This window comes from Aphelocoma coerulescens, chromosome 9 (assembly GCF_041296385.1).
Source record: "Aphelocoma coerulescens isolate FSJ_1873_10779 chromosome 9, UR_Acoe_1.0, whole genome shotgun sequence".
Classification (NCBI taxonomy): Eukaryota; Metazoa; Chordata; class Aves; order Passeriformes; family Corvidae; genus Aphelocoma; species Aphelocoma coerulescens.
The window spans coordinates 18,613,217-18,637,461 of NC_091023.1; the positions used below are offsets into that span (position 1 = coordinate 18,613,217).

Genomic DNA, 24,245 nt, shown 5'->3' on the forward strand with positions numbered 1-24,245 from the left:
GGGTGAAACTGTTGTTAAGCCATTTCAAAGGGCTCTCAAGCCAGTGGGAGATGTGTCGATATATGCTTTTAGATCATTCCTCCCTATTTTTAGGCTTTTGTGGGGCAAAACTTCAGGTAAAATTATTTCTTCCCCCACAAGATTTCTTCAAATAGTTCTCAGATGCATACTCAACTATATCTAAGCAAAAATACTCTTCTTAAACTGTATCCTTTTATTGGCAATTAGAAAGGAAATAGTCTGTTTCATGGGAGTAACAATTTCTCTGTGGTGCCAGAGTGCTGAGCTGAGAATCACTGGAGAAGTACAAAGCATTATTTAGTGCTACATGCCATGAAGTGAACTTATGCCTACTGGGACTAAGGTCCATAAACGGATGTTGGATTCAGATACATTTTATTGAGTTAATCTGTGCTGGTCAGCAGAAAGCATTTGTAATAGGGTTTCCTGACAGACTAAAGAGCAATTTCTTATCTCATCAGAACACTCCACCACTCAGCTTTAGGCAATTTAAGTCCATGGCTCTGTTGAAGTTAAAGCACTGTCCTTATTTCCTGTGGGCTGGAGGTCTAACCTCGTGCAGACAGCGCTCAGCACATCCCAGCACATGACTGTTGCATGTGCTGATAGTGGGACACTTGGAGTTGACAAGGTGTTTGTGCATTAGTGCAATGTTGCAGGGAAATCCTTGTGCTGCTTCTTGTAGGAAAAGTTCTCTCAGGTGCAGCTCTATACTGTTTCTGCACCTGAAGCTGACTTACAGATGTCTTTTTTTACTGTGGGGGCACACTGCTGTTAATATAGATCCATGAATAATTTTAGTCTTGGTATGAAAGAAAACGAGGCTTTTATGCTCATGCTTCTTCTATCCCAGCTGGCCCTTTTCCGTATAATTTTAGCAGCTCTTGCCTGGTTTTGACAAAGGATTGAAACTCTTGGTTTCCTGTAAATTTATCCTATTTACATATTCAAGATTGGGTATGGTGACAAAACCCAATAATTGTGCTGGCTGAGGGAGGAGAGGGAGAGAACTGAGGGTGTGGCTGTGTGTGGTGAGGCAATGTCTTGCCTTGCTGTGCCCGGTGTTCGATGCAGAGCTGTGGGCAGGGAGAGGTGAAGGAAGTGCCCATGGTGCACACCGGTGCACATGCTAGCAGGTTATCCATACCTTTATTTTTCTGCTTCACACCAGGCTTTGGTGTAACTTGGGAAATCACCCCATAGATTGTGTCTTTCTAGAACCTTAAATCTGTTGCAGCTGGTGGCTTAGTGACAAAGCTGGGGTGGGTAAACCGGGGTGGGAATGGTGCAGGGATTCAGGCTGTGGGTGGATATGAGGAACAGCTCTATCATATCATGCTCTGAGCAGGACAAATTCCTGTTACCCGGGTGCAAGCATCCAGCTGCCCTGTATGGTTGCACTTGTGTATGCACACAGAGGAGAGTGTTCCAGCCTCTCATTTGCTGGTGCTCAGCACAGAGAAACGCCTGTGTGGGCAGGTCCTTCAGGACAGACCTCTGATTTCTGACAGCAGTCCTGGCCTGGGGAAAAAATGGAGGTGTACTTCACAATTGGCAAAGCAGAGGGAGTAACTCCTCTTTGACTGATTTTATCCTCAGTTCCCTAGATGAACAGAAGCCCTGCCCTGGGGATGTTAAAGGAGCGTGTTTGATGTGTATCTGCCAGCTGAGAGCCCAGTCAGGCAAAACAATGTCTAGGAAAATCTCTACAAGACCTGCCTTTTCCTTGTGGACTGCACAGTAACTGAGTGCACAGACATGCGAACAGGGGAAAATCAATAGTCCCTACAGCCCAACCTCCTACCCTTTGTGGTAACTGATGTTGAGTGCTTGAGAGATGGCAAGAAAACATTGGAAATGCCTTTACTGTACTTTGTAATGTGAGAAGCTCTTTCTTCCTGTTCAGCTAACATTTGGCATGTGTCCAAAAGCCTGGAGTATCAACAGCCCTTGTGATGCTCACAGATGCTATTTTTATCCCTGTGTCTTTCTGGTTCTCCTTTATGTGCTTCAAGTTATGAATTGCAAGCAAAAAAATAAATGCTGCTTCCATCAGGGAATGTGCACAGCTGCTCCTCAGGGAAAGAAGCTGTCCTGGTGGTCTTGGCTGAATGGATCCAGCAGCTGTTCTGCACTGGAAATGCTCCAGAGGTTCCTTGCAGGGAGAAAAAGGTGAGGGGGGAAAGAAAGAGGAATACTGCAGTGAATCCAGTGCAGTGCTGTGGATGATAGCTAGGATCAGGGTTACCATGCTCTGGAGGTGACTCAGTGTGTCAGTGGCAGAGTAGAGAGAGGAGGAAAACGTGTTCCCTTCTTAATGTCCAGAGTCTGTCCTTTCCAGCTCTCACGGTGCTGCTGGAGGGCCATGACACAGACTGTGCCCTGTGCACTGGTGCTGCACTGGTGATACAGCTTAGGAGTGTTGGAGACTGGGGATCTGATATGCCTGGTTTTATAGATCACGATCTTCTCTGGGTTACCCAGTGTCTCTCTCATGTGTCTCTTTTGCATTTACTTGTCTTTCAGTTTATTGCCCTGACTTTAAGCCAAGGGCCATTTATGTTTTGGGTTGGATTGCTCAGAAAGGCTCTTGGTCTCACTTAGGTCCATAAGCATTTTCATACTCAAGACTGGAATAAGTTTGCATCCAAGCCTAAACCCTGGATCCAGCTACTCTTTACCGCTGTGCCAGCTACACATTGGTAACTCTGGGATCTGTTTATTTATCTTGCCAAGCAGAGGCCTAGCAGGACAGAAATGCCTTCTGTTCTTGGTGATCTGCTCTTAGTTGCAGAGGTCAAGACAGACAGGCAAAATAAACCCTGCAGGTGCAGCAGCAATTCGTGCCCAGTGCTTGGCCCGTGAAGCTTCTGCTCATCTCCCAATCTCCTGAGAATATTATCTAATCCAGCAGTGATGTCATTGGCTTGGGGGTTTCTTTTTGTCTGCATCTTTGTTTATTTATTTTGGATTTTTTTCTCCTTTTTTGCCTTGTTTTTTTTTTTAATGATGGTAATGGTCCTTGAATAACTGCACTGTCTACACAGCTTTGAGATGACAACAAAAGTTCTTTGGCTAAGGTTGTCCTTTGATCTTCACTCTACTCACTCCTGCTTTTGGCAGTTTGTGTGGGAGTTTATGTGCGTCAGCAGTGACAGAATTGTTGTTTCCCTATGCTGAAGGTGACCAAAAATGTTTTGCTCGTCCGTTAAGAAATCACTTTAAGCAGATCAGTGTAATGAGATTCTGAAGCCATATGGCACTGGAATTAGTGCCTTCTAGTGTAGGAACTGCATGTTGCAATTGCAACAGTGCTGCACGCTACAAGGAATTTCAAGAACAGAGATGTGTTTTCCTCTGCTTGTTCCTTTAACTCCTTGGGCTTTAAAACAACGCCTGGGATGTAGCCCTTTATTAAAAAAGGAGGGAGAGGAAATCCTGATCTGCTTTTTATTAGTTGGAGGAAAATAAATGGAAGTTAATAAAAAAGACCAGTTTCTATTTCCTAGCTGAACACTGGAATGGATGTTACTTGTAACAGCACCAAGAGTGCTCTGAAAATAAAGTTTAGTGTCAAATTGCTGAAGTGCCTCGTGGCTTATCAGATTCATGATCTGGCTGATGGGAAGGCAGAACGAAGGTTATGGAGGTATATGCAAAATGAAAATGTGTTTCAGCATAGCTATCAAAGATTAGTTCAAACATCAGATAAAACATCATGAAATAGGAAAATGTGAAGCTGGGGTTTCAGGAAAGAAATATAGATTATTTTCTTAGCTTCTGTATGTGTCAGTCTTTATAGTGGCATTGGATTTAGATTACTTATTTTTTAGATCTGTGGAATACTAAATATGTAGGTGGGGGAGCTGCTGGTCTTCGTGAATAAGTAAGCTATCTTTTTCTGTTGGGATTTTATGTTGTTTTAAAATGTTGATAGATGAGAGAGGTAATTTTTTCAGTCTCTTCTACACTAAACTTTCTTAATGGTTCTTACAAGGCTCTGATGGAAAAGTGATGCCTGTTTCCCCTCAACTGCTTTAATGACTGTGTGGTTAAGTTGCAAACAGCAAGTGTTTTACAGTGTTTTCTAGCTGCCTCAGTTACACATGCAGCAGAAAAAGACTTCTCTTCCTCCTTCCTCTGACAGATAAATGCTGTTCCCAAATGCAAATCTTGATTCTTCACACGAAATTACCTCCCTTGGGCTCAGCATCGAGATCCAACGTCTGTTGCATGTTTTGTGCTTAACAGTGATACCAACCATCACAGCACTGCTTTTTGATGCAGAAGCATCTTGTTTCATGAGAAGAAATGTGGGGCTTAAACTTATTTAACTGAGCTGACTTTAAATTTGTTGCCATCCTCTGGCCACACAATCATGGCAGCAAGCACTCTCCAGCAAGCATCAATTCCAATGTGAACTGGTATTTCTAATGAAACCAGGAACTAGTGCAATTCTGCAGGCTGTTTTGGGTAATGGCATCTAAGAGTATCTGGTTCATGGGTTGTGGGGTGGGGTTTCTTAGTTTCTTTATTTTTGTCGTGGGTTTATTTATTTATTTATTTATTTATTTATTTAAAATTTCTGATGACACTTTCTTACATTTATTTACTTGCTTATTCATTGACAGACCAACACAGATTATGTTGCTAGGCAATGCTGGCAATTCATGAGCAGAAAATGTCCTCTTCCTTAGATTTTCCAAACATTTTGTTATGGTTGTTTGGAGCAGCAGGAAAGTAATGCCCTTCCATTCTGTGTTATTACAGAGAAGACCCAGGGAAGCATGCCTATAATTTTCTGTACCTGTTCCCTGCCCTACACCCTTCTGCATGCAAAGAGCAGTAACTTGCTTTCAGTCAGACTGGTACCTTTTAGTTAATGGAGGAAAATTGTGAATTCTCCATCATCCACACTGAGTGTGTGTTTGGCAACATGTTACATAAAAGAATTCCTGCAAGGCAGCCCTCACTGCAGCTTCTGTGCAGATACAGTCAGAGCAGTACAGAAGAGGTCATTTGTGTGGTAGGAAACAGGGCAGGTCTCAGTGCTCCCATGTCAGAGGTTTTCCATACGTGTCAGGAGAAGCTAGCCCAGCTTGTGAATGGAAATGCAGCGAAACTTACAGGAGAGTAAACAGATCCTTCTGTCCATCCATCCCAGCCCTCGCATCACAGCACTCAGTCCCTGAGGTAACACTCATGTGCCTTGTTGCTAAATGTGTCAGCTTATTTCTGTGTTTGGAGCTGGGTGATGGCAGTGGTACCCCAGGCAGCAGAGTTTTGTATTTAGCATTCTCATGGATCAGGCTTTCCTAGGGAAGGACTGGGAAATTGTTTTAGATCATTTCCCTTTTGTGTGCTGTGTGGCTACTTGTGTTTCCAAAGCTCACACCTAGGGCAGATTTCTTCTTGCATCCACTTCCAGCATCAAATCTCCCCCTTGGAATGCAGCATGTCACAGATCCTCCTGTTACTAAGCCATGTGGACACCTGTGGGGAACAGCATACACGAGGGAGGGTGGCAGACAGAAATGTATTGCCACAAATGCTGGCTTCTCCCTCACTGTTTATCTCTGTGTGCAAGGTTGAAGTGCAGTTATTCTGTGTATGTCAGACATTAATATATTGTCAGAAAAGTTTATTTGCCAAGGTATATCATGTTTGCCCATGTAAGGAAGGACACCCTGTAATGAACAAAAAGAGGGAGGAAATGTTTAAAGATAAAACTGCAGGGTTGTGTTTCTAGTTTTCTTATCTCATCATGACCGTTTTCTACAAAGTATTTCTTCCTTCTGTGCCACTGCTGTCCTTATCTGTAAAATGTTTCTGTCCCCTAGGGATTTCTCTATGGAAGCTCTAATAAATATTTTACAAATGCTAATGAATCAGGTTATTCAACAGCTCAGTACATCAATGGTCTCACTTTGCAGGCAGGGTTTTGGCAAAGGTAAACAGCAGGAGAGTGAGCAACTTCATGCCACATAGCAAATTTGGAGGTGAGGGTAGTAAAATCTTTTACCTTTAAGAGTAGAAATGTCCCTTATAGCTTCATTTCATCAAAAGAAGAGGATCGGAGATCAGTTCTCAAGTCTGGTAGCTGTTTGAGTACATGGTCAGTTTGTGTGTGCTGGGTTAGGAAACTTAGGCAGCTCTCCCTGTGTGGCTGAGGTAGCAGAGCTGGCAGGGGAGAAGCTGCAAGTTTGTGGAATGGGAAAGAAGTAGAGGTGGGTGAGGTGACTTCTGTATATTTCAGCTTACAGGCATTCAATGCAGTCCAGCCAGTTATTCACCACTTTAGTCATGGCACCATAGGAGGCTTTTTTCTCCTGAATGTCTTTGTCCCCTCTAGGTCGTTCTCTGATTTGGATTAATTAGCCTTATGCTTTCCCAGCCTAGGGATCAGCTGTGATCCGAGCAGGTCATGAGCTGAACAACACTGGATGTTCTAGCACTATGTAAAGTGCCAACAGGTGTTAGTGACTGAGGCAGAGGAAGGCAAAGGTTCTCAGTCTGTGCGTAAGATCCTTGCAGGAAACTCGTTCTGTCCTCAGGTCACTGCAGTTGAGCTCTGGGTGGCAGCTCACCCCTGATTCATTGGGTTCTCACTGTATTCTTTGCACTGTCACCAGTGCTGGCCTTGTGCCTGTTGTGCATCTCCTGTGCAGTCCCCTGCCAATCCTAGAGAAATCTCCTTTTTAATGCACTGTATCAGGATTGAGTGCTCTCTGCGCTCAGTTCCCCAAGAACTAGTTTCTTCATAAGGCTCTCCAACCAGTGATTTGTGTTATAGTAATTGTTAAAAGGGAAAAAAAGTCAGCTTAAACATCCAGCCCCTTCAAAGGGGGATTTCTAAATGTGTGTTTCAAATATCTGATTTTGGTGTCTAACTAATGGGTCCAACTTCTTTGTTTAAAAAAATTAGTTGGGGGATTGCACAGCTAGCAGAGCATGTCTGCCAGCAATATTTCCCTTGTCCTCCATTTGCTACTCTGTTCATTTCGATTATCAGATCTTATGAGCAGGGACTGTGCACAGCAGCAGAGGGCTTTTCTGTACAGTTGCAGCCTCCCAGTGCCACTGCCAGACGTGTGAGTAATTGGTTGAGCAGCTCTGCAGAGCAGTCTCCTTGCACCATCCAAGCTGAAATGCAGAAGTAAAAAAATCCATTCTCAGAGATGAAGAATCATAAAATCATAAGCCCGAAAGGGACCAAAAATCATGAAGAAAAACCCTTTCTCAAAGAAAAATTCTTTGTGAACATTGCTGGCATACTCATTAAGAGCCATTCTGTGATCTTGCAATGTGCTTCTGGGATCCTCTCTCTTCATTGTTGCTTATAAGACAGCTTTAAATTAATGATAAGGAAGCCATTCAGGGCATGGGCTGTGCTGAGGTTCACAGCTTTCATTCTGAATGAGAGATTAAAGTAAACTGATATTGAAAGCAAGGAGGGAGAAACAAACACAGTCAGTAAGCCTATAAAAGTCTTAGCCAATTGCAATGGTGAACATCCTGCTGGCAAGGGTGACCTTGAGTGAACTAAGTGGGATAAAGTCACCAGGCTGGACTGACGGCTGAAGAATCAGGCTGGATTCCAGCAAACAGAGAGCAGATTCCTGACAAGAGTCTCCTGATCTGTGGCAATGGCTTCTCGGTGTCAGAAATGTGGACAACAGGTTCCCAGGAATCTGCCTTTCACTGCTGTCCGGATAACAGAAGGAGAAATGAAATCTTATCATGATTTTATAGGAGGATGCCTTAGACTGGAGCGCATGGCAAAGAAAGGTATGTGCAGCATCTTTAAATTAAATAGCATAGTAGTGGTAATTGCATTGCATTCCCAGGCAATTTGCAAAAAGAGATTGTATTCTTAATGCTTTCTCTGGGGAGTCAGTGATAAATAGAGGCAACTGGCTGGATTTGGGTATTAACTCAGGTGTGACTGCAGCATTTGACTTGGCTGTATATTTCTGGGATATTTGCAGTGATTTGACCTAAAGGAGGTTAAAATGAATGTTAGACTTATTCTGAATAAATATTTATTTCATTCGGGTGTTAGACACTGAGTTTTCTGTATATGTCAGGAGCAGGTATTTGCTGTGCATGGAAAATACTTATTTTAAATGAATGTTAAGAGTTGGAGCAGTGAGTGTCATGACCCAGCTGAGCCTGTCACCCCGTGCTCCTAAATTACTATGTAGAAGGTCAATATCTTCATCTCTGTAAAGATTCTGGTTTCACTGTATTCAGAAAGTTGCACAATGGAGTTTTTTGTGCTCTGTGTGAGTCAGCCCAGGTACAGGGCAGTATTCTATTCTCAGGGGGTTGCTAGTATGAGGTACTGGTGTCCTGGCAATTTGTGCTAACTGCATGTTAACTCTGAAGTAGAGTGATGTAGTTGAAGTCTAGGCTGTTGACCGTCTAGTTGCATATCAAGATTGCTGAATCATAGAACACTTTCTCTCTTGTCATTGAGAGGAAGATTTTTAAAACAGTCCCCTTTCATTTACCCTATTAACTCGAATAAATACTTAGTAAACCTCAAATCCAGAAATTTATAACATGTTCACTAGTACATGATGAAAAGATTCCCAAAAGCATGCAATATGATTGTACTTGGAAGTTGAATTGTTGATTATGATTTAATTAGCTCTTCAGCAAAGAGAGCTGCATTTGATCTGGTAAATCGAGAATATTCTGCAGAAAAAGAGGTGGACCAGAAGCAGGGTATCAGCTGCAGCTGCTGCTTGCAAACTGGGGCTTGCAGACGCTTTCTTTAATAGGGCTCTAATGCACAATGTCAGGGTTTGAAAACTGCAAAGCCAGTCCATTGTACCGCTGCTTCTGTGAGTGATCCCTCCATGCTGATCTTTGGGCTCAGTGCCTACCTATGCATTGTTGTATTCGGCTGACCTTTCAGTAACACTGATGTTTCCAGTTGCACTCTTTGTACTGGGGCATTCCGAGTTCAGTGCAGCAGGGCAGAAATGTCTGGTATCCAGTAAAAGACAGTGGAATTCATCGAAGTTCCTTCCTGAATATATGATCAGGTTGCTTATGGCTTCATGGGCCTGTGGACCTGTTGGAGGGAGAGCTCAGGCATCTGCTGTTCTTTTTCTTCCTGTAGTAGAGAGGGGAAGAGACTGGTGAGGGCTTTGCCATGGTTACTGTTCCCAGGGAAACATCTTCTCTGCCTCTGATGCTGAGAGACTACCTGGTGTAGTATTATGGGTGGAAATCCCTTGGAAAATCATTTTTTGCTAGAGAACAGATAGCATGTCAGATCAGCCTGAGCCTGTTGTCATTTTGTGAGGCAGAAAACATCTTCGCCACTTTAGTATTAAATTCTGCCAGTGAAGCTGCCAGAGGGGCAGAAGTTCAGTTATTGCTGAGGACGAGGTGCCTTCAGCTGCAGGTGTTAGAGCTGTGTGAGCTGTGAGAACACACTGGGGCAGCTCTATGTGTGGTGACAATATTAGAAGGGGGCTGAGGAGCTGGCAAGGTGGCACAGGAGTTCATAACAACTCTGCCTAGGTTCTTTTGTCCTGTTCTGAACTGACTCTGACCTTGTGTTCATCGTGGGGGGTTTTTTTGGCCTGTGTTTTCTTATCTGTAAAGTGGGAGTGGAAATTACTTGTCTCCGTCAAAAGTGGATCCTGATGATGTGGTTATGACTACTTCATATTACTACTTTGATGACTAGACCAGTTTCCCTTAGTTGTCTGTGCTGCATAAACACAGAGGCAGAAAGATGATCTGTCCCGGAGAACTTGGATTCTGTCTGCCCCATCTTGCTAGTCCTACAAGCAAAGACTCATTGACAAACTCTAGGGATGTGTGCCTTCTTCTCAGGCTGACTTCCTCTGAACATAGTGGCAATGCAGGATCCTTGTGGCATGTTCTGACTTACTATCACTTAGGGGAGTATGGTTTCTCCAATTTAAAGATCCAGCTGGAGTGTTGCTAAGGGTTAATTGGCTGATGTTTACTCAGTATTTCAAGCACTCCAAAATATGAAGCAATTTTCACATTGTCCATCCCCAAGACACAGATACAGACTGTCTGTGGAGCCCTGTCAATATTCTGTGGCAATTTTGTGTATTAAATATCATAAGGAGAAGAGATGGAAGGCATGCAGGTAACTACAGCAGAAATAGAGGCCACATGGTTGCAGTGGCCTGCAGCTTACCTGCCTTTTATCAGCAGTACCCCACAGCAAGCAGTGTTGTGCCAAGCTATTCCAGTTCCTGGATCATGCAAGTTTCAAGGCTTTCTTTGAATCAATGTGATTTGTTCTGATGAGTGGTTAGAAGCGTGGTTGTAGGCTCCTGTTTAGATAAAGGGATGAAAATAGTGAATGCTCACAAAAAGAAGGTGCTGCTGTGAGGGGCAAGCTGGAGGGCAGTTTCCTTATGGCCACATGATGCCTGCTCAGAGCTCCACAGCCCTGGCTCCCTGCAACAGGCTATATGAGCTGCCTGCAGGTACTGAAGGGCCCTCTGGGGTCTGGTGTACAAATGGTGCTATTTTGAGTACCACTATGTGACCTTGAGACTCTCTGGGAGCTGCCGCTCCAAGGTGCTGGTTACAGCATGGCTACGAGAACCAAAGGGAAGGAGCCCCCAGAAAGCCAGGCAGAGATGTGCCAGGGACTCCAGTCCAGGGCTGATCCCTGTTGGAGTGCTCTCAGTTCCTCATGAAACAGATACTGAAGCTGAAAGCAAAGCACAGCCTCTTGACATGAAATACATCATTCTTGGACAGTGGCTCACGTGTCTTTTCAGCACTGACCTGACTATTTATGTCACCCCACTGCTGGTGAACATCTTTAATGCTTGAGGACACCTCATGCCAAACTGGCCCCTTTGTCCCCAGATGCTCCTAATTAGCCTGCCTTGTTGTGATGCTCAAGTCCTCCAATGGGATCACACACCTACGGGGGTTTTACATGGATGAATGATCCTATGCTGGCTGTGACTATGTCTCTGCATGCTGTGGAGCTTGAGGCTGCAAGCAGATGATATATTTTTAAGGGAATAAATGTGTGTTTTTCATCTGTGCTCAAGGCTGGTGGCTGTTTAAATCAGGGTAGTGAATATGCAGACGCTAAGGAGTATGCAGTTTATTACTGAGGCTTTTCAGGATTTTGCTGTTATTGCAAAACCAGACAAGAGCCTCCTTGCCAGTAGGATGGGGACCTGTCTGTTGTGCTAGCAGTGTTTCTGCTTTCGTCCTCTGTAGGACAGAGGGAAGCTGCAGTTTTGTCTGTCCAGCAGTCATGGGAGCTTGTTCTTAGTCCTGCTGTGTCTCTCTTACTGCTGAAGTTGAAAACCAATTCTTCAGATCCATCTGTTCAGGGAGGAAAAGAGACTGAAGTACTGGAGCAGTTAAGGAATTACGGTGATATCTCTGGAAAGAAATCGCATCTGAAATGAATTGGGGCTGAAATTTCTTGGACTTTTTGGAGCTTCTCCACCTTTAGTAGTAAAATAAATGAGAAATGCTTTCCTTTCCCAAGTGACTGACCTTTCCACAAAGGTGCTGGTTACTGGAGAAAGTGACTATTTCATGTGAAGACCAAAATCTGCAGTATAAGTGGAAGGTACTTGTAAATCCCTTGAGACTCGGTCACAGTGCCTCCTTGTGCATTGCTCAAAATTGTTCTTGCCGTATTTGCATTCAGTATTTCTTCTCTTTAATATAAAATGCTACCTAGGGGACTGGGGATAACTTTTTTCAGCTGGCTCTCACTGCATATAACATAGCTGAAATCAAATATTCTGTTCACACAGAGGTTTTTCTGAGAAAAGATGATTATCTTAGATGCTTGTGTTTCTTTTCACCTGTTCCCATTCATATGCAGCGTGCTCTGCTGTGGTTGAGAAATGCTTAAAACCCTGTTTACCTAATCAGAAAAGTCCAGACAATTATGAGGGAAATAGGGAAGGCACAGCTTGATTTTCATTTAAAAGATTTCTGAGAGAGATGTAGTACTGCAAAGATCAAGAGAACAAATTCTCAGATGGCAAGTTATAGCAGAGGCCTTGTGGGTATCTATGTTTTTCCATTTCTCCCATGATACAAGAACAAGAAACAGCTCAATTAAATGGAAAAGCATTAAACATGGATAGACAGATTTCTATAATTGGAAATGTTTTGTTAACTTGTGGGACTTATTACCACAATATAATAGCACAGTTTGCTTTTTTATAATTACCTAAATTGTAGTGTAAACTGTCTGGGGAGAAGATTTCAGGGGAAAATGGTGCTGAATATGCTGGGAGGTTGGAGACCGCCTGTGCAGAGCTCTTACCCTGGTTATGCCCACAGAGCTTATTCTCCAATTTCAGCCAGTTCTGCTGCTTCAAGCCTCACTTAAAGACCCAGTTCTGCTGTGCTAATGTATTGATTTTTTATACAAATTGTGATGCTGCTTTATTACCTGAATCTTGCAGGATTAGCCTACTTGGTGAGGTTTCTAAGATATGGACTTTCCTTCTTCACCACCTTCATCTACTAGAAATACTCACAATCAAGTATAAAAGAATGATAAATAAATGCTTGGTTGGAGCAGCCCAGCTATATATGAATATTTGGACTATGACAAGTGTCTTGTTGCACAAATTTCTGATCCTATTAGTTAACTCCATTTTTCAAGGGGAAAAAAATCCTCCAGGCTTTTACAACAGACAAGAATTATTGAGCAAGCATTTTTTTCCACCTTTTTCTAAACTGGACTGTCCCAGTATCTTTGTTTTGCACAGAGTCAATGCCTAATTCATATTCAGAACCTGTGCCTGTGAGTCATTAAACTGGGGATTGCTCGGTTTAGGCTACTTGTCTAAACTCCTGAGTCACTACCTGTGGAAACCATGTTTTCACTAGAAAATGGACATATCGTGAACCAGCCATAAAATAGAAAAACCAGAGCACTTAAGACAGAAGGACTTGAGCAGGTACACAAGGGAAGAGTCCATGGGGAGGCTGTGAGAAAGGAACAAGCAGCACTGGGGAGGATGTGAACGAGGAACAAGCAGTGTAGCATAATCCTGAGAAAAAGGAAGAAAAGGATAAGAAAATGCAAGCTGAAGGACAGTTGTGACATACACAATGGACAATGTGACACACATACAAGAACCAATCATAAAGCATAAAGTAGCATGTGAAAATAGGCCTTAACCAGTAATAAATATGCATGATTGCATATAGGGAAAGCAAAAACTGTATATTAGGGACAGTAGTTCATCAATAAAATGGCTTCTGCTTGATTCACATTGAATCGTGTAGAGTCCGTTGTTTCTCTCCGCAGCCACCTTGAGACAGTGTGCTTCTGGGGGCCCCTCTGAGGAGGTCTACAGGAGAAAAGACCTGATTTTTACATTGGGATACTGTTAATTAGTAAGGTCATAATTTGCTAGCATTGGGAAAAGCTGAGGTGAGATGGGGAGAGGTAAGGGAAGGGAATACTCTGTTCCATTTTCCCTTGACTTTACCACTAGACTCAAGAAGTAACATCTGTCAGAGAATGGATGAAATTGGGAGCAACTTAAATTTTCAAGTCAAAACCACAATAAAAATCAATGGGCTGTGAGTTAAAATGGGAGCTGTGAAACACAAGCCTGTTGCTTTGTGTTAGGCCAGCTCTAGCAGGAGCAGTGGATTTGCAGTTGCCTGAAGTCTTTAACGTAAGATTAAAGAGCTTTCTAAAATGCTGGTTTAATCCAATTTCCATGAACATCTTGTGTGTTCAACAAGTCAAACATAATGAACCTCGTGGTCCTCTCTGGGCCTGCAGTGAAAGAATCTGGGAAGATGATCTCTGAGTTAGACACACGTGGGTATGAGCCATTCCTTGTCATGCTTTTGGAGGCCCACACCCACAGGTATGAGCACATGAACATGTGGAGACAGATGCTGACATGGTGCAAGTTGTTTCAATGAAACTGGGGTATATTATAGCCAAAGAGGATCATGTCCTGAATGTTATCTTTTTTTAAAGTAAACTTAAATATGCAGTGCAGTTGCTTCCCAGTAACAAAAGCTGAAATATCACTGTTACCCTATTCTATAGGTTGTATGCTGTTGGGACAGTATTTGGATAGTACAAAATACTGTTCTGCTGAGAGAAGCACAACTAAGCCTTTGTAGCTTGGCAAAGACATTTTGCAGATGCATACTGAAATTACCTTTACTAATTACCCAAATGAAAAAATGTCTGACGTGTAAATTTAGCTTATGAAGCTCAAAGTACTGTCTGAGGAGAATGTAGTGGCCTGAGAGGAATTTCTTGGTGCCACTTCTATGGCGAGTTCATTTCTCTCCTTATATCAGGAATCCACATAAGGTTAGTAATTTACATTCACTTGCAGATTAGCATATAATCTTCTGACTCCTCAGCTGGATCTGCTACTTCTGCAGCATCTCTACACACAGGGTTAAAGTGCTTTTTAGACTGTAATCATCTGGCACATTTATCAGCCACTGGCACAGATGTGACGCTTGCCCAGAACGCTTTGGAACTTGTCCCACTGTGCTCCTAGGAAGGCCAATCCCGGGCGGAAGGTGACGGATGGGGCCGGGAGAGGGCAGTGCGCTCCCCCAGACCTGGCTGGGGAGCTGCTGAGCACAACCTGTGCTGCTGTCTCGGCTCCCCCGGAGCCGAGGTGGGCTCGGTGGGTAATGGGGCTGTGGGCTGTTCGCTCGGCACAGGCAGAGTTGCAGGGGAAGCTCCCAGGAGAGCAAAATGTGTCTGGAATGGGAGACAGATTTTGTGCATTGGTTACACGTGGACATTTATACCGGTACAGGCAGCAGAGAGTAACATGACACACTCGCTACAGCCGGTGAATTCACTTGTTTGGCAGGCAGTGTAGCGGAGGCTGGGAAAGGAAGTGCAATGCAAAATCCATGCATCTTGCCACTCTCCTAATCTACCTTTATCCACAAAGTAATGTGTGTCAGTAATGCTACAGGTGTCATAAGCTCTCGTATGTATCTTAGACCAAGCATGGTGATGCTCTGCTTAGATTTGGCATTTCTTTGTAACTACATAGAAAATCCTGTCAGTTTTTTCATGCTATACTGTAAGCATTGTCACAGTTTGTGTTGGTTGGCTGATGGGACAAGGATGGAAACACTGGGTGTATTTTCCTTAAGGCAGATCCACTGTCCAGTAGCCTGTCTGTACAAACAACTGTGGTCTGCTCCTCAATTTACAGCCGGGCAAAACTGAGGTTGATGTGGATTCCTCTCGCTGTGCCAGGTACCCTATCTATAAAATGAATGACACCTGTCTTTTTGGAGCCTGACTGATGGCAGGACATACAGAACAAACAAGATATTACCGCTGCATCACACACCCCAGCAGACAGCTACTGTATCCTGGGTAAAGAGTGACTTGCATCTAAAGCTACACAGCTGCTGGGGGTTGTGGCAGTACAGGGACAGTAAATTTTATGAGTTAACCTAATGTTAAAGTATTGCTTCTCAGAATTGCTTCAGACTGCTATAGTGTGATGTTACCTTTATCAAGCCACATGTGTACTCCCTTCATGCACTGAAAACTTGTGTCCTGAAGTATTCGTTGACCTAAATATGTAAAGTGATTACTCCCCTGTTCAAAACCTTAGGTCATGTTTCCTACCGAATTCATAGGTCTCGTGCAGTCTTCTCCTTTGTCTTTAAATAACAGCACTATGTTCTGGTGTGTGGGTGTGCCTTCAGGATAGTACTCCGAGACAGCTATTCACAGCAGCACTGCTGGTTTCCCTTGGCCCCGAATACCCTACTATTTAAAGTTATTTTAATGAAAGCCCTTTCCATGCCTTAGTCTGAGCAAGTGAATATGTTTTGTTGCTTGTAGGGCTGTACCTTTGTTGTTTGTGCCAAGTTGTGAATGCCTCCAAAGTATCCAAGGGCCATAGTGGAGAGCTGTCCCGGTAGGAAGAGGCAGCTGTACCTTGGGCAGGGTTAAAGCCTGGGCATGGTGCGAGTCAGAGGTCTCTGCTGTGGTTTGCCTTGAAGCTGTTACTGAGCAATTTGTGCAGACTCCTCCAGGAGAGCGTCAGCTCTTTGGTGCACTGTTGGTTGGATCCAGGATTGCTTCCAAGGAGTGCTGCCTCTCTCCATCCCTCCCCTCTGCCTCGGTGAACTCATTGCCACAGCGGGACTGCTGAGAAGCCAGGCTGCCTCACCAGGGAGGGCACGTGCTCGTGAGTGTCTGAAGGGGCTGAAGGGGAGCCATCGCTCTTTGCAGTGTCTTTCTGTTGCTTTTTCTGACGGGCATCTGAGCTGAGCTGCTGGTGACAGCTTGGAGAAGGCTGCAGGAGGGTGGCTGGGAGCTCTCTTGGGCAGAGAGGTCGGCTGTGAGCAGTGTTTGTCCCAGAGATACACTGAGACTGCGGCTGGCAGCAGTGGTGGCTGCTGTGGCTCACTGTTTGTCTCCAGTGACAGTAACCAGGGAAATATTTTTGAGCTAACTGGCCTCTGTTCAGCAGTGAGCAAGCAACCATTCCTTCAGGTCCTGAGCTCAGAAATTATGTGAATAGGCTCTGAAATGATTTTGCTGGATGCAATAGCTCAGGGCAGAGTCAGTGGCTAGAATTTTTCTAAGATACAGTTTCAGCTATGAAACTCTCTGCTGGCAAGCTCTGTGAGAAAGGAATGAAGTCTGCTGTACAGTCTGCTATATCTCTTGATTAGCTCAGTGTCCAGGCGTTGTAGTAAGCGTATTTTAGTTTTGCAGTTTGCCACATATGGGTTTTGTTATTTATTCAGGATGGTTTTTAACATGACATTATGGAAATGTTCTTTTGTTCTATTCTCTGAGCAGGAATTTGTGTTCTAGCAATCCAGCATTGTTGTGAAGGACAGATTTTGGGAAGCAGATGAATTAACTTTTCTTTGGCAAAAATCAGGAACTATCAAGAAATTTTTACTATTGAGGCACTAGGCAAGAGGTGGTCCCATGCTGCTATAAATCTGGATTTACTTCTTGAATTCTGAGATTAGACTTTTGCCTTTAATGCCTTTTATTAGGGAAGTTTCAGTTTTGTGGATAGTAGGATGTAGCATCCCCTCACCAGGGGGTGGTTTGTGAAATCAAGCAATATCTTGCTGAACAAATGATGTGGTATGGTGTGTTTCTTTAGATCTTTTCTGATTATGGCTAATTAATAATGTAAAGATTTGTTAATAATTTCTTATCTATCTCTTACAATTTTACAGCACTATTATAAGAAGTATCTTGATTATAGGCTGGGATATGAAGTCACCTAACTGAACAGTGGAGAGTGCTTTGAGAATTTTATATTAGTTTGTAAAATTTAGCTTTTATGGGGAATATTAATGGAGAATTCCTAGATGTGAGCATAAATGTATGGTATGTTTTGAGAGTAAGCAGTCATTGAAATCCTTGAAGTGTGACTATAAGTATAAATTTGTACACACCAATGTATTTTTGCAGTATGTACCAATAGTAAATCGAGTTTACCCGTGTAGAAGAAAGATTTTTCTTTTGCCAATGAATTTTAAGACAACTTCTTTAAAAACAAAAAATTCTCCATCAAACAAGAACATTCCAAGACTGTTTTTGAAGAAGTGGTTAAATGGAAAAAGCAGCAAAATCTGTTTCTTCATCCAAGGAACTGTATTCCAAAATATTTTGACATGGACTTAGAAAGCTGACATAAAGCCTAGAGGGTGCATGGCAGCAGCAGCAGCAGCACTGCATGTAGTAGTAGCAGGGACACATCCTGCCTGGACTGGTAACAGCCTGCTTGCCAATTTGACACACAAGTGAATAATTGATTTTTAGACTGTAGATAGGCCTGATTGAGAACTGTCAACTTCACTACTTCTGAGTCTTGGGGCTCCCCAGGCCCAGATTTCACGTCTGTATCTGAACTTTCTGGCCATCTGCTATCAGATGAATACATGTTTAAATGTTTCACAAAACAGGACTCCAAGCATTTCCTCTTGTTTCAGTGCAGCTGCCAATAGACTTAACTTGCGCACATGCTTGAGGGGTCTGCCAACTTAGCAACCACCTGGAAGGCTGGATCTAAAGCCTGGGGGAAGTTCAGGTTTGGATGTAAAGTAACTGTAGTTCACTTGCATTTCCAATGCAAAGATGGAAAACACTGGACACCTTCTGACTTGAAAGTCACTGCAAGCAAATCCTCAGGAAGTCCTTGCACTTTGTTAATGGCTGCTGTGATCCTGAGGCTAAGCTGGAAATTTCGCTCTTATGTAGTGGCAACGTTGGACCTGCAAATATCTGGGAATTAAAATTCTCTGCAGTCTCCCTGTGCCTTGATGCTTGGCCTGTCTGTAGTCCTTACCTTCTTGCTTGGACAGCATTCAAATGTCTCCTTTGGAGGTTGTCTCCAATGACTGCTTTGAGCATCTCTTGCGTCTTTCACTCAGTAAGCTTCAAGACCGGGTGGGTGTTAATGGCTTTGCATCTTGAGTGTGGTCTTTTCTGCTTACTGCAGTGGCCCAACAGACCTACTCAAGAAACTGAAAGTGAGGAGGTTTCCAGCTGGGAGGGCAAGATTTCAGGTTTTTGATATGAACAGCTCTCTTTTCTCTCCTTTCCAAGTCAACCACAATAGACTCCTAACGTGTACTGTGCCTGCCTGTAAAAACAATGTGGTCTGTAACCACTCCTGGAGCACAGGAAAACACAGCCTCTAAACAGGTCTTTTCAGTCTGTGACCTCTTCACTCTTGTAATTTTATGTTAAAATGAGCATCAAATTTAGTCAATGAGATTAATTGAACAGTGCAGTGATCCAAAGTAATTTGAGCAGTCTTCCCTAAAATACTTAAAACCAGCAGAAATGTTTACTGTGCCTGCAGAGCCAGGCTCATGTAAAGCTGCACCTCCATCATTAAGCTGCACAGAATGCCTTGGAAATACCAATCATCACTTAGTGTAATGACAGGAGAAAACTTCAGAGCAGATCTGCTGCATGATGGAAAATCACATCAGGCACTTGTTCAGCTTCTGTCCAGGTAGACACTGAGACTCACAGGTTTTTGAGCTCTTCAGAGAAAGGTGCATCTCTAACCTTTCATGGAGATGCTTGGAAAAGCTTGCAAGGCAATTCCTTCCACACCATGACCTCAATCTGTCTCCTTCTCAAGGGATTGGAACATGTTGGCTGTGCATCACTCAAGACAGAGTCTTGCTCCTAACCTTGCTTGTCCAGATTTCTACTACCTTAGTGTACGCAAAATTGGGTTGCTGTTACAACTAAAAACCCAACAACTTAAAGGGATACTTCCAAACATGAACAAGAGTTACTTAAATATTTTAAAAGAATCTTCAGTCTTTGGAAGTTGGCTACCAAACTTTGCTATGAAACTTGGCTTTAATGAGAAGAGAAATTGCATTTAAACAAATACTGTTTGTAGGTTTTACAGTTGTGCTTGGTGAAAAATTGATCTGAGAGAAAAGATGACACCAGTCTCCTATGCTTCATTTTGGCTTTTGCTCTAAGCTGATCTAAGTCTGATTCTCTCCTGGATGGGGTAGTCCTGGCCTTGCCAACCCCCACCCCTTCCATGCATTACCAGCACTTGTAACTTCAAGCAGCTTTGCAGAGAACTAACCCAGATGAGAAGCAATCTCTAAGGAAATGATTGCTTCACCTTATTTACAGTAACTTTATCCCTGGCTTAATTTTCAGTTGACTCAACATGGGTTATCAAAAAGAGAGGTGGCAGGAATGTGCAGAAGAATAAGAGAAAGGATGGGATTTCCTGTCTGTTTATAGCTGAATATTTAGTTCCTCTTTAGAGCAATCTGTGGCACAGCAGCTTGTATCAGGAACTGACCTCGCTGTTTGTCTGCCTTGGCTGAGAGAATAAACAAACCTTTTCAGAAAGTAGACAAGGGGCACAAATGGTGAGAAAGAAAAATAAATAGAAATTAAAAAAAGGAATCCAAATCAAGAGCTTCTTTCTCTGATGTATTAACCTTGAAGTTTTCACCTTCACGAAGTGAAATATTTTGCTTGAGGGCTTGAACTGGGAATTCTGGTAGGACAAAATATTTTCAAGTCTTTTAGCCTGCCTAAACCTTATCAGTGAAATGTGCAAATTTGTTTCCTTAGTGTGTTTAATTCTTGAAATCTAACTTAGCTCTGCTAGACTTAGCTGCTGTCCATGGCAAGCAAAGCAGACTCAGGACCTGGGAGAAGTTCTGAGCTATGGGAATTCTGCAGCTTTCAAACTGGATTTGTGTGTTGCCTTTTGGTACTTTTTAAGAAGCATAAGAACACATAATGTGAGGTATCCTTTCCTGTTCTTAAAATGAAATATCTGGCCTCAGGCTTAACCCTGTATGACCCTTTTCCATCACATCAGCAATCTGATTTTCCTCCAAACCCACAATTATGAAAGCTCTGAGCATAATTTTTGACAGAGCTTGCACAAAGTAGGAGTAGGCTGATGTACTCTACTATTCTAGAAAATATTTTCTTTCACTCCCAGCTGTCTTCCTTCCCTGTGAATTACATGTTAGGCTGTCATTAAGAAGAGATGAACTTTGCCCTGGAAATTTGTAACACGTTATTCCAAGAGTAGTGACTTCAGATGGCAGATTGAAGCCATCCTCTCCTGCAGTCAGCAGAAGGCCAGGCAGTTGTAGCATTCAGTCACTACAAAAACAAAGAAGCCCCGATGTCCTGTTGTGGCTGGTGGCCTTTGGTTGTCCTTGGTGGAGCAACAGGCACTGCTGTGTCAATCTGCTCGGTGCAGTCCAGTCGCTCACTCCAGCAGGTCACCTTTCCAGCACTGTTGGAAACAATTAGATGCCATTAGCATGTAAACTAGTTTGTGTCTGCTCAGAGAAAAGAGGAAAGATATTCTTTGTTGCTTTTAATCATTGGCTGTTGATGTGGCTCCTCCTGACCTTCTGTGGGAGCAGATACAGCTGGGTGAGACACAGAATAAGTAAGTGTGGAAGCCCAAGCATGTTTCATTTTTGAATGAGGAACTATGAAGCATAACTGAATGGCTTTCCCCTTGAAGATTAGATAGCATAGTTGCAGCGAGCCTCCCTAGAGAGCTGGGAAGGAGGAGAAGCTGTGCCAGACAGATGGCTATAGTAATTGCCTTTCTTTTTCTCCCCCCTGGTAGAAAACCTTGGGAAGCAAAACTAAGGCCTAATTCTTCTGCAGTGAAACGGGCCTCTGCAAGGAATCGAATTTATAGCAGTTTAAGAGGAGAACCAAGAATAGATTAACTGACTTGCTTCTTTTATTTTTTCTTCTTTTATCACATCCTTATTTAAATTGTCCTGGCAAATTCAATTAGTTCAAGTAATGAAGAACCGTATGGTGTGTGCAAATGTTCATCTTTGGTGACCTGTGTAGGGGATTGGCATTGTTTCATGTAACACTGAACAATTAAGCTTTTTTCTTTTCTAAATTTTAGAGGCTATGAATAACTGCCTCTTTCAACTAAAAAAAAAAAAAAAAAAAGTGAAGACCACAAGTGCAATCACACAGAAGGTGGGAAATGTCTGAGTCAACTTTCCCGAAATAAATGTGTTCCAGACACTTGGCTGGTGTATATTTTGGTATGATCTTGAGTTGCATGCTTATACAGATTTTATCAGAGAACAAGACTGCTCTGAGGTGACCAGGGGTTGTCCAGTCTCTTCTGTAGATATTACCAAGGGATGCAATGAAACAAAATAGTTGTCAAGTTCCTGCAGCTTTTCAGCTTCCTAAAACCTTCCCCTTGACCCTATGTAGTGTTAAAATGTGCCTATCATCAAGAAACTTTTTTGAAGTAGACTATGAACCTGCAGCTGTCCACTCAATACCAGCTCATGTCACCCTAAAGAAGGGGTTTCTCAGCTGGAATATCAGTCCCACAGAAAAATGGTACCTTGCTTCTGTCCAGGAGGGTGAACACTTCCTGCTGCCTTCTGGCTTGGAGTACAGACCAGAGAGGCTTTGGAACTTTCTGGGATAAAGCTAGGGGAAGATATAAATGATCAATGCTCACTGATGCTAGACAAATGTTGTAGCTTTGAACCAAACCCAGACCTGTGTCTTTTGGTTTGCTTATAAGATTTTTTTCAAGCTTTTCTTCTAGTCAAAGATTAAAAACTTCCTCCAGCAGCCCCAGGTAATGATGTTTCTGAGGACTTCTACTGCAAGTTCTGTGCTGTGATGGTGTTACAAATTCTTCCATGTTGGAGATTAACTACTTTTAAGCACTGTCCTAGAGGAAGATACAAATGGGCAAATGGGACCTTGAGTGCTGTTGGCTACAGCTGCTGACTTTTCATAGCCACGTGATCTGATTTGCCATTTGGGCTCGTGAGGCACCTTCCCTTGTTTTCTCAGATTTTCTCAGTCTCCTGCTAGTTTCTTCTGCTGCAATTTCTTTTCCCAGCATGTCAGTGTGTGAACTGTACTGACTTATGGAATGTGTGATTCCTAGACACCGACTGTGTTTTGTACCACCTTTCTCGTCATCTGAGTGTCTCCTCCTGAGTATGGGTTTTACAACAAATCCCATGTGGTTCATCTTGCCCAGGCAGGGGATTTGATGAGAACTAACTGGCACTCTGCAGTTCTTGTTTCTTTTGCTTCATCTTATCCTTACATGACAAAAATATTTTGAAATAAAAAGAATATTTAGAAACCAGAAACCAACTTATTTTTAGGTCAAGCTAATAAAGCTAAATAGGAGTTAGGTGGGTGGTGGAATTTCTGTTTTGCTCAAGACTGGGTGATATTAACGATGTCTTCACATCAGCAGACATCAAGCACAAACTAAAGTACTGGCAGGTTTGTTACTCTGGAGGGCTGGGCAAGTCTCTGAGAGGTGAGAGATGGTGGCACCTTTTCTAGTTAACTTTCCATTTCTGTCAAACCTCCATGTGAGTCTGTCATCCATTGCAGAAGCCTCTGTTCTATTTTTGCAGCTAGTTGGCATAATTTCAGTCCTGGTCAAACTTGATTGTTCCTGACCACCTGTGGGACTGCACAAAAGTCACAATAACTTTACACCTTCTGGATGCTGAAATCAACAGTGTTTCCTTCAACGGATGCTCTGAGGTTTCTTGGTTCTGAGAATCCAAGCTTTGTTTAAATCATTAATTTGATTTTCCTTTCCCGTCCTTCTGTGCTGGCTGTTTTTTGTTACAGCTACAGTCACCTCTAAACACCAGTTTTTCTTTCTCCTGCCTTCATCTTGCTGCCCACACGTGTTTTGAAAAGGGCAAATCTGTTACTATTATGGTGATTCAGAAATACTTCCAGTGTACTTTCTGAAGGATGGTTGAATCTTTGGACCAATAATCTGGGGACACCTGTTGAGAACTGTGTTCATAGATTACAGGACCTTTTTGCTGCTGGTTCCTTGGGCATAGCGTTTATCTGACTCCAAACAGGGCTATCTGTTCTTCAGCAGTTAGAGAGAAACCAGGCTTATAGTATTCTCTGCTTTCTGAAAAATAACCTTTTATATTCAAAAGGATTTTAGTTTGCTTTCCTTTATTTGCTCTGCTGTTTCCCCCCCCAGGTCCCATTCTGGATATGCATGAAAGAAATTGCAGAGTAAAAGAGGAAAACTTAATGGGTTACTATTCTTTTGTTTGCTTTGGGAATGTATAACAATCCATGACACCAAGCTCCTTAGTGATTCCTGGTTGCTTTTGGCCACCTACTATGTCAAGAATCAGAGAGCTGATAGTGAGCCTCAAAAACAGGATGGAAAAGAAGGTCCCACATCAAAAACATCACTAATTTGAGTTTGCATTTCTTCTATTAAGTTCAGAAAGAAGGATTTGCAGAATCATCCTCCTTGAATCCCCCCACCCCAATTCTTTGGAATTGTTGCCTTTTTTGTGTATCAGCCAAAATCTGTGCAACTTCTTTTCACATTGTGTCACCCGCTGTGACCAAAACTCTTCAGCTGCTTCATCTCAAGGCATTACTGAAGTGTTTGAAAATGAACAGAAGACTTTCCAAATGATATTGTGTCATTTAAAACCCAGAATCCCTAGTTCTGGAAAGGATCAGAATAGATGTCTGAAAGCAAGACAGAGATGGTATTTTGGGCAGTAGACTAGGATGCAGAAGAAATAAGCTAATCTCTTTCTGACCTCCCTCTCTGTTTCTGGACTGTGGGTTTAAAACCAGGTGCACCAAAGTATTTCAGTGCCTGTGTTGTATTCACATCCCTAAAGATCTT

The 24,245-nt window shown here is 42.9% G+C and overlaps 1 protein-coding gene across 14 annotated transcripts in view; it reads left to right on the top strand.

Moving 5' to 3' along the window:
• MCF2L2 (MCF.2 cell line derived transforming sequence-like 2) overlaps window positions 1-24,245 on the top strand; it is a 156,304-nt gene that overhangs the window by 13,101 nt on the left and 118,958 nt on the right. The window contains exon 1 of one of the 14 annotated variants that reach the window (XM_069024095.1): window positions 2,172-2,193. The exons of the other annotated variants lie outside the window; for them this stretch is intronic. The gene's annotated coding sequence lies outside the window, so the exon portion shown is untranslated. Of the gene's footprint in view, window positions 1-2,171; window positions 2,194-24,245 lie in introns of those variants that run through there. 14 annotated transcript variants of the gene reach the window in all.